Here is an 8,648-nt window from a genome sequence, read left to right on the forward strand (position 1 = left end):
CTTTATTGGCCAGGGGTGAATGAATACACACGAGGAATTTCTTTTGGTGACCTGTGCTCTCACAGGTAGTATAACATTAAATAATAACAATCAACTAGAATAAAGAAAAATAAATAGAATAGAGAAAAATAAAAAGAAAAAAGAAGTATAAACATAAATATAAGAGTAGTTAGACTAATATGTGCAAACTAAATAAAAAATAACAAGATAATAATAATAGTAATAATAATAATAATAATAATAATAATAATAATAATAATAATAATAATGAAATAAAATAAGAATACAATAATAATAATAATAAGATAATAGTGCAGTAGTGCATTGATGAGTAGTGCAAATAGGTGAACATTTAAATGAAAAAGTTATGTCCATGAACATTCACAGTGACGGGTTGTTCCAGGGTTGATATGTTTAGTTCCAGGTTATTTCACAGTAACAGAAACAGGTCTGACACTCTTTGACTGTATAGTGTTGATCAGAGTGACAGCCTGAGGGAAGAAGGAGGCACTTGTGGCTCGCAAAGCTAAACCAGGATCTACGAGGCAAAAATCTGAACATGTGATTATCTTTTCCAGTATTTACATTACCGAGTGTGCGTAGATGTAATTTTAAATTATATAATATACGTGTACGTACATTCCCAGTTACAATTTAGTTCCAGGGTCATTTCACACTCTTTGGCTGTTCAGCGTTCATTAGAGTGACAGCTTGGGGGAAGAAACTGGTCTTATGACAGGTCGTTTTGGCATTGATATGAATTATATTATCATCATCACACTAGAAAATTAGTTAAGAGTTCTTGCAAACAACAATTTACTTACCTGACAAGGAATGGGCCACACAAATTTGGATATTGTCCAGATTTTTGCCTCTTAGATCCAGGTTTAGCTTTGCTAGCCCCAAGCGCCTCCGTTCCTCTGATAACTTCTGACATTGTTCTCCCTGATTTGTTGTTTGTTTTTTGGCAATCTATAAAACTCCAAATGTGTCTCACTGTTTGACCGATTGATACAGCCAAAAACACGGCAATAGTTCGCCGTTTCGTCTCGAAATTCGGGATTTTCTTGTCTAAGTGCTGTTTGTAGACCTGCTGCTTTATCTCCAAAATGGCGACTTCCGGGTTGATGACGCGCCGTGAAAACCCTCTATATGAACAGTACCATGTGTAGCATAGATATACTTGTAAATGAACAGTACCATACGTAAAATATCTATATGAACATTTCCAATAATATCAGACCCATATATCCTGAATCACCCGGGCTCTAATGTATAGATGTATATGAACACAAGTGCACACATCTAGTATAGATCTATAGCAGTGAGCTGCTACACAGTACCGAGGCATCTGTGGTGCTGAGCTGGTGTTATGGTTCAACTGGTGACCGTGTTACCCTGAGGCTGGGTTGAGTAGAACGGTCAGTGTTAGGAAGATAAAAACAGTGCAGATGTTCTCATAAAGGAGGTTTGACCGACAATATTCAGCTTTACAGACAGAGAGCAGCTTCTCACCTTCTCCTCCTCATTCTTCTTCGACTGCTTTCTTCTTCGTCTTTGGAGTTCTTCTTCTTCTTCTTCTTTTTCTTCTTATGTGGTTTATTGGCGGGTGGCACTCATCAGATAAAGGTGCATTTTCCGCCACCTACTGTATCGGAGTATGAACCAGAGCTTTATCCTTTTCCTAAGTCATAATAATTTTCATTCTTAACAACAATATCTTAAGGAGAAAAAAAAACTATATTCTTCCCATAACTTCTGAATAATTCAGGAATTTGATTACCCTTTATTCAAAACATTACCCACATTAATCTCCATCCCCTGACGATGTAAATCCTGAAGCATAATTTGTCTTTGTCTTGCATATCTTCTACATCTTAGGAGAACATGCTCCACATTCTCTTGGTCGTTGACACAATCCTGTATCATGCTTTTTGATGAGATGTAAAGTTTAATTCAGCCTCGTTTGTCCTATTCTGAATCTAGTAAAGATCCTCTCTTCCTTGTTACCTCCAGTGGTGCACCTCCTAGAACCCACTGTGCTCTGTATAGCGTATAAATGTCTCCCTGTGTTTGATGAGTCCCAACACGCCTGCCATGATATTCATTTTAATAAATGACTTAGTCTCTGTCCTACTAAAAGGTATGTCCAAGTGCTTGTTTTGCTCATTTATCCGCTGCTTCATTACGCTTATCCCTCTATGTGCTGGAATCCATAAAAATAACATTTTGACCTCCTATGAAGTCTGTACAAGTTTTTTCTTTGGAGTTTATCTGCTGCTTACATCCTTATTGTTGATCTATCGCCCTCTGCTGGACCTGTTTACCTCCTACATTATCCAGGTTTTTATATTTTCTGTATCAGCCCAGTAAGCGTCTCATTCCCACTCCCACTACAACCAGTCTGTCCTCTGAGTCCTCCTGTTTAATGCAGGTTGTATTTATTTTGCACGTAATTTAAAGAGCACAAGCAATAATAATAATAATAATAATAATAATAATAATAATAATAATAATAATAATAATAATAATAAAAACGAAAAACAAATACCAAGGAAAAACAACAAAACTAGAATACATTCAATATGTGCAGGAAGAGGCCTAGAAAACTGTTTAAAAATGACATGCATTTACAATCAGATAAATACTGTCGCGTCTTCTATTCTTTTATTCTTTGGAGGAATGTGTACAAGACTCGACTGCGTGTCATCACTTAGGTACTTCATTTTTAACTCTGAACACCGTCACTAAGGCTGCCACATAACATGTGACTTTACCCACACATTCTATTGGCTTAACCAAATCAGAGCGTTTTTTTTTCTTCATTTTTTTTAAATTTTTTTTTTTAACTTTATTTAAACTAATTTAAATACAAGACTCATGGAGTCTCACATTTTGTCCCGGAAAATGTACATAATTTATACATAAAACAAGGCACTTGAATGTCATATACAGTGTTCGAAATAACAATAGTAAGAATAGAATACTAAAGTCAAACCCACAAGTTCAATCTGGAGCAAAATAGAGAGAGAGAGAGAAAAATAACATACAAACATGGGGGCTTTTAAGGGGAATAAATGAAAGATACAATAGAATACAGATTTAAAGGGGGCTATGGTTTTTCTGAATGTGTCAATTCTTCAATCATGTTTAACAAATGATTTGCTTTGATATATATATATATATATATACTGTATATATTTACATTTTAAGGGATTTAAGATATTGTAAAAATGCGTTATGAAAGGCATTAAAATGAGGTTTGATTTTTGAGTGTTCTGCTTTGTGTATAAAAAACAAAAGTATAAGATTATTGATAAGGAAGTCATGGTGTGAGTTTTTCATTACAAGACCAAAGATAATAACTTTTTCTGAAAAATAATTTAGTTGAGGGACTTTAGTGGAAAGCCAGTTATGAATATCAGACCATAGAGCTTGTGAGAATATACAATGGAAGAAATGTTCAGTGGTTTCTTCTTCACCACAAAATATACAATTATTTGTTTCAAAACCCAATCTTTGCCTCAGTAGAGCACTAGATGGGTAGATTCTATTCAATATCTTAAAATGGATTTCTTTCAATTTGGGGGAATGGGAAATTTTAAATAATGAGTTTGTAATTTGGTAATGGAAGTCTTTGAAAAGTGTTGTTGTATTGAATTTTTACAAAAAATCAATGGTTTTGAAATCTGATTTAAAAGACTTTTGATAAGTTTGTTTGTTACCTTTTTCCTAAAATCGTTTTCAATAATTGTCAGTTTAAGCAGGTCAGGAGTATTGTTTGAGTATTTGATCATTTCACGTGTAGAAGATATATACATTTAGGTATAGCTTTTACTATAGATTTAAACAAATTTGGGCTGTCATTAAGATTGTATTTATTATTAAAATTTTCATGAGATAACAGGGAGCCGTCAACACCCAACAGATGAGTTGTTGACCAAATGCCTTGATCCAACCAGCTCTGCCAAAACAAAGATCGACCTTTAACAGTTATATATCTGCAATTTCATATAGGAGTGTTATGTGGGGTGAAGATATGGTTAAATCTTCCGGTATGAAAGCACTTGCTGGTGAATATGGTTCCAAACATCTGTACCGAATAAAAAAGGATTTTAACCAGTTGATTTTTAATGTACTATTCATAAAATCAAAATCTATCACCATCTTGATATTCTTTGCTCAATTGTGTATTCATTATATAATGCACTTTGTTTCTCCAGATATAGTTAAAATTAATCTAATTTATTTTTTTAATGGTTTTTTTGGGGAGTGCTGTGGAATATTCTGGATATAGGCAGCATGATAAACTTTCCATTTTAGTTAATAAAATACGTCTTAAATTACTAATATCTCTATGTAACCATTACCTTCCATATATTCTTATTTTCACATTCAATAGTGTTTTTGGATATATTTATGTCGAGATATTTTACAGAGGACATATCGGGAATACTGTAAGCTTCAGGTAAGTGATAGTTATGTATTGGCATTAACTCAATTTTTAAGATTCAATCTGAGTCCAGAAGCTTTTGAAAAATTGTCAATAATTTGAAGGATGGTCAGAACTTCAGATAATTGCTTCATGAAAATGGTTGTGTCATCCGCTAATTGACTGATGATCAAAGACATCCCAAGAACATCTAGAGGAGCAATATTGGAATTCTTCATGTAAATGGTGAGCATTTCCACAGCCATTATGAAGAGGAATGGTGAAACTGGGCACCCTTGTTTAACTCCTCGATGGATATTGAAACGTCCAGAGGTGCCTTGATGTAAAGCAACAGAACTGTTAATATCTGTGTATAATGAGCAAATAATATCTAAAAATGTATTGCCGAAGCCAAAAAGATTTAGACATTGAAGAATAAAAGGGTGTTTGACTGAATCAAAAGCTTTGTAAAAATCCAGAAACAATATAAAACCTTTGTCCTGAATCAGTTCACTGTAGTCCAAAATATCAAGAACTAAACGGATATTATTATGGATTGATCGTCCCTTCATAAAACTTCCTATTTCTAATAATGTGATATAAATGTATCTTTAGTCTATTGGCTAGAACTAGTGTAATTATTTTGTAGTCATTGTTTAAGAGAGTTATGGGCTGATAATTGTCAATAATATTAGGGTCTTTGCCAGGTTTAGAGATTAAAGTTATTACGCCTTGCTTCATTGTGGTTGGGAAATTTAAACCATCTATTGCTTCTTTTACCAAAAGTAAAAAGGGTTCTCTTAGAGAATCCCAAAAATGTTTATAGAAATTTGCTGTCAGACCATGGAGACTTGTTTGATGTCATATTCTGTACTGCTTTATTCAATTAAATAAAGGTGTAATATCAGAATCACACAGTGTCTTAAAATGATCATTGATATGAGGGGTGAGATCTTTTATTTAAGAAGTATTCAGCATCACTATTTGAGTAATTAGATGAGTATAATTGGGTGTAAAAACAAAGCTATTTCTTTCGCAATTTTAATTGGGTCATTTGTTATTTGGTTATCAATAATTAAGGTTTCAATAGAATTATGTTCTTGCCTTATTTTCTCTAGTTGACAGAAGTATGAAGTACTCTTCTCTCCTTCCTTGATCCATTTAGTAAGTAAGTAAGTAAGTAAGTAAGTAACATTTATATATATAGCGCTTTTGACAGACCAGGGTCACAAAGTGCTTCACATTTTACAGTTTAAAACAATAACAATAACAGAGTATATATGCCAGTACAGTGCAGTGTCGGTAAAATGCAAGAAATAAAAGGGTACATACAAAGCCTATTGGGCAGATACAAAAGTGTGGCTAAAAGCCTCCCTAAAAAGTATGTCTTTAGTTGATTTTTGAAAACATCCAGAGTCCAGCATGCGCAGAGGGTGTGGAAGTTCATTCCAAAGGCGAGGAGCTGCCACTTTTAACGATCGATCTCCTCGTTTAGCTCTGGATCTAATATAGGCCCATTGAGCTTTGCAAAGATATATTTCATCAAGCTTGTTTTGCAAAATTTGTAAATTTTGTTTGTCTGTTTCCGAAGGTGCCGCTTTATTACATGTCTTATTAATTTCTTTCATTAGTTTGACTTCACTTATTTTATTTTGACGGTTTACAATTTTCCCATAAGTAATAGAAAATTCCAACAATTCCCAACGAGAAACGTAAGATTCTACTGAGGAATCTTTCATAACTTCCAATATTAAAGTTCTAATCCTATCATAAAAAATCTTATCATTCAATACATTTGCAATGAATTTCCAATAGCCTCTGTTTCTGGGATATAAGCCAATGTGCAGTGTTACTAAAGTTTGAAGTTATGAGTTTTCCAGGACAATTACAAACGATAATTGCTTAGCCGGCAGATTTATTAGAGCCATGGTCAAATATTATTTTGTTGCCCCATTGGGTTTTCCAAAATGTCTCGTCTGTTGATATTGAATGAGTTTGTTGTAAGAAAATAAAATCAGCTTTTTTCCCCTTACAAAAAAGAAAGGTTGTTTTTCTTTTAACAATGTCTCTTAAGCCCCTGACATTGAGTGACATACAACAAAAATGAACATTCATCAGAAAACAACAAGTTAACTCCAACTGTAAAAGAGAAGAATAAAGAACCTATGGAATAAACAATTTACGGTAAATTGTAAAGTCCCAACAAATTCTGTAATGATGAACCATCCACAACTTTATAACTGTTAGAACTAAATAAAACCTTTATGAATTCGTTTTTTGTTATCATCTGAACCTCAAACCTCAGATGTTTAGGAAATATGTTTTCCATTAATGTATCCTTCACCGCCTCTGTAGTAGGCCCTCCGTCCCTCTGCTCTGGCTGGTTGTATTTTAGGCCACAGCGCCGCTCGCTGGTCATCCTCGGCGAAGGTGATGTGCAGCTCTTTGCAAATTCCGGATTCTTTGGTCATCCTTCACAGCGCATCCCGATGAAATCTATGTGTAAACTGGATTATCACATGCCTTGTCTTGTTGTCATCACGGCGGCCAAGTCGGTGAACAGAATCCACGATGTAGTTGAAGTTTGAGGACCACGAGGGTAAATTTTAGTTCAGGCCTTTAACTTTTTCATGAATGTCCTCTCCTTCTCCTTCTTTCATTCCCCTGATACGGAGGTTTGTATCACTCCAGATCCAGGACTCATTCCAGCAGCTCAGTTTTTCTTCAGAGTAGTTATTTCTCCTACAGTTGACTGCAGTTGGTTCTTGCAATCTTTGATCTCTGCCGCATCAAACTCCACTGCTTTAGCAACGCTAGCTAGCATAGCAGAGTTACTGTTCATCCGGGTTCCGAGTGCATCCACTTTCTCCATCAATTTAAGAATCGTATCGAGGACAGGATGTATTTTTTCATTGTACTCATTGTTACCCATGTCCTTCTTTTTGGTTGCAGGCATGTAAAAATGGGTCTTTTCTTTTGGTGTTATCAGTTGTTTCCATCTTTTCTGCGTAGTTGTGACGGTCATCAGGTGCGCTGCGGTGGGTCGGACCTGGAGTCTTCTTTGCAGACATAGTCTGCTGTTTTCAGGAATTTTAATCGGTGTAAAGTTTGAATGGCATCCGTTCAGCTCAAGGTGTAGTATTTAAGTTGTAAGATGGGTGAAATAAGGTTAAAATTTGGGACTAAATGACACAGCTCACAGCGCCACATGCACCCTGTTCACCATCTTACCGGAAGTCCTCGCTGCTGCTTCTTCTCTGTAAAAGTTCTTCTCCCGGTCAAAATTGGAGGAGGGGCAAGGGAAGTGGGTGGAGCATCAACACTAAACATAACTTTTTCATATATTGCCGTGATGAAAAAAACTTGCGCATCACAACAATTTATACCAGTGCTTTTAGATTATGTCATGTTTTGAGAAGTAAAATGAAAATATTACAGAATAGCATAATTTATATTCACATTATGACCAACCCCCCATCTCCCTTTCTTTCAGTGTAAAATTATATGAAAAATATTTCGATTTTGTCATGTATGTGTTCTATTCGGCCATATCTAATCACAATATTTTGTAGAATACTAATTAGGTATATTAAATTTTTGGATGTGTCATATCTATTGCATTATCTTTAAAACCATATCTGGAACTGCTAGAAAATACAGACAATTTCCAATGCATATGTAAGGTTTTGTTGAAATGAACCATCCATTATGGAGTATACATCTCCTTGTCATACACAAAGTAGGAATATGACACACAATAGAATATAGAAATATGACACTCTAATTATAGTGGAATAATTGCAATATATGTAGCTCATATCATTACCTTTTGTCATATAAAACATATTTATTACAGATTTTGCCATCAGGCCTGTTTTGGTTGAGATATTTACTTAATGTTGATAGGTCATGACAATTGACAGAATCTGGTCATCGCAAAAAGGGCCAATCCCAGAATTTTCATTAGATATGTCACTGGATTCTCTGTAAAATACAAAACATTTCTGATCAAATGTAATGATATCCCATATTTGGTAAAATATGACTCCAATATGGGGACATATCATATATTAGCATATAGCAACATCCTATTTTTATAGAGTGTGTTTCAATTATTACCTCATATCATAATCTGGATTTATAAGACAAATCACATTTTTTTCTGGAATATGGATCAAATGCATAGAATATCTGAATAAAATAATTATACAGCCTA

General features: G+C 34.5%; 1 protein-coding gene across 3 annotated transcripts in view; it reads right to left on the reverse strand.

Annotated features, from left to right (window-relative positions):
- The window catches only part of LOC114462065 (zinc finger protein 664-like), a 34,168-nt gene extending 32,606 nt beyond the window's left edge, over positions 1 to 1,562 (reverse strand). For all 3 annotated transcript variants that reach the window (XM_028444669.1, XM_028444671.1, XM_028444670.1), the window contains exon 1: positions 1,516 to 1,562. The gene's annotated coding sequence lies outside the window, so the exon portion shown is untranslated. The remainder of the gene's footprint in view (positions 1 to 1,515) is intronic.
- Between the last annotated feature and the right edge of the window lie 7,086 nt (positions 1,563 to 8,648).

Source organism: Gouania willdenowi, chromosome 4 (assembly GCF_900634775.1).
Source record: "Gouania willdenowi chromosome 4, fGouWil2.1, whole genome shotgun sequence".
In the NCBI taxonomy this organism is placed as follows: domain Eukaryota; kingdom Metazoa; phylum Chordata; class Actinopteri; order Blenniiformes; family Gobiesocidae; genus Gouania; species Gouania willdenowi.